The sequence below is a fragment of the Oncorhynchus masou genome, chromosome 8 (assembly GCF_036934945.1).
Source record: "Oncorhynchus masou masou isolate Uvic2021 chromosome 8, UVic_Omas_1.1, whole genome shotgun sequence".
Classification (NCBI taxonomy): domain Eukaryota; kingdom Metazoa; phylum Chordata; class Actinopteri; order Salmoniformes; family Salmonidae; genus Oncorhynchus; species Oncorhynchus masou.
The window spans coordinates 28,860,080-28,862,335 of record NC_088219.1 but is presented as its reverse complement, the minus strand read 5'-3'; the positions used below and the strand labels follow the sequence as shown (position 1 = coordinate 28,862,335).

General features: G+C 52.6%; 1 non-coding gene across 1 annotated transcript; it reads left to right on the top strand.

The window, feature by feature from the left end:
• Window positions 1–1,883: 1,883 nt before the first annotated feature.
• On the top strand, window positions 1,884–1,959 carry trnap-ugg (transfer RNA proline (anticodon UGG)). Its single transcript has one exon. It is a non-coding gene; the product is annotated as a tRNA-Pro (tRNA).
• Window positions 1,960–2,256: the final 297 nt, after the last annotated feature.

Genomic DNA, 2,256 nt, shown 5'->3' with positions numbered 1-2,256 from the left:
GGGATCGTGAACTCCCTAGCGGTTAAGATGGCATTGAAGGAATGGAGACACTGGCTCGAGGGGGCTTCTCACCCGTTTCAAGTGCTTACGGACCACAAAAATCTGGAGTATATCCAGCAGGCGAAGCGGTTGAACTCTAGACAAGCTAGATGGTCTCTTTTCTTCAATCGATTCCAGTTTATCCTCACCTATCGGCCCGGGTCGAAGAATCTCAAACCGGATGCCCTGTCCCGAGTCTACGCTCCTGCCATTCGAGATGACACGGACATGCCTGTCCTTCCTGCTGCTAAGATTGTGGCTCCGATCTCGTGGCAAGTTGAGGATACCGTGAGACGTGCTCAAGCTAGCGAACCGGACCCGAAAGGAGGTCCTGCCAATCGGTTGTTTGTCCCCAAGGCAGTGAGGACTCAGGTTCTTCTGTGGGGGCACTCCTCTCGCCTCACCTGTCATCCGGGCGTAGGTCGCACCTTGGAGTTCATCCAGCGTAAGTTCTGGTGGCCTACCATAAGAGAAGACGTTGCCACTTTCGTCAATGCCTGTCCCGTGTGCTGCCAGGGCAAATCTTCTCACCTCCGCCCTCAAGGACTCCTTCACCCTTTACCTGTTCCCCACAGACCCTGGTCCCATATCTCATTGGACTTTATTACTGGACTTCCTCCATCCCATGGCAATACTACTATCCTAGTCATAATCGACAGGTTTTCAAAGGCGGCCAGGGTCGTCCCTCTGACTAAGTTACCTTCTGCCAAGGAAACGGCTGAGTTGGTAATTAATCATGTGTTCCGAGTCTTCGGCATTCCTCAAGATATGGTTTATGACAGAGGTCCCCAGTTCGCCTCAAGGTTTTGGAAGGCCTTGTGTGGCTCAGTCGGTAGAGCATGGCGCTTGCAACGCCAAGCGTTGTGGGTTCGATTCCCACTGGGGCCACCCATATGCAGTAGTGGCCCCAGCCGACTTGTAAGTCGCTTTGGACAAAAGCGTCTGCTAAATGGGATATATATATAACTCATGGGGGCTTCTGCCAGTCTATCTTCAGGGTACCATCCGGAGTCCAACGGCCAAACAGAGAGGATGAATCAAGAGCTGGAAACCACCCTCCGATGTATGACTCGTGACAACCCGTCCACATGGTCATCCTTTATTGTTTGGGCCGAATACGCGCACAACACCTTGCGCTCCTCCTCCACTGGTATGTCCCCGCACGAGTGTCAGTTTGGCTATGCTCCTCCATTGTTCCCGGACCAGGAGGCAGAAGTCAGAGTGCCTTCAGCCTTGAAGTTCGTCAGACGCTGTCGGCTTATGTGGAGGAAGACCCGTCTTAATCTTATGCGTTCCTCACAGAGGTACCAACAACAAGCCAACAGACGTCGCCGTCCCGGGCCTACCCTGCGCCCCGGCCAGAGAGTCTGGCTCTCCACAAGAGACTTACCTCTACGGGTGGAGTCTCGCAAGCTGTCCCAAAAATACATCGGTCCCTTCAAGGTTGCCAGGAGAGTTAACCCAGTTTCTTATCGCCTACACTTACCCAGATCCCTTAAGATTAATCCCACATTTCACATTTCATTGTTAAAACCTGTTGTTTTTTCTCCCCTTGTCCCGGCAGACAGACCTCCCCCTCCGCCTCGTGTCATTGGAGGCCAGCCGGCTTATACCGTCCATCGGATACTGGATTCCCGCCGGATGCAGCGGTCCTGGCAGTATCTGGTGGACTGGGAAGGCTACGGTCCCGAGGAGCGCTCCTGGGTTCCTGCCAAAGACATCCTGGACCCTGACCTCATTCGTCAGTTCAGGGCCCTCCACCCTGAGAGAGCTGGTAGGAACGTCAGGAGCCGTTCCTAGGGGGGGGATTCTGTCAGGATTTGGCCAGGGTTGTTCCGGGTTTTGGTCCTGTGTGGCTCAGTCGGTAGAGCATGGCGCTTGGAACGCCAAGCGTCGTGGGTTCGATTCCCGCTGGGACCACCCATATGTAAAAGTAGTGGCCCCAGGTGACTTGTAAGTCGCTTTGGACAAAAGCGTCTGCTAAATGGGATATATATATATATATATACTAGATGCCCCCATTGTGCTTTTTGACCTTATGTTTTTTCCCTTGTTCCCCATTATTATTTGCACCTGTGCCTCGTTTCCCCTGATTGTATTTAAACCCTTAGTTTCCCTCAGTTCTGTGCTCTGTATTTGTATGTTAGCACCCAGCCCTAGTGTTCTGTGTTTTCTTGTCGATTCCGGTGGATGCTCTTGTGTAATTCTGTTTTTGTT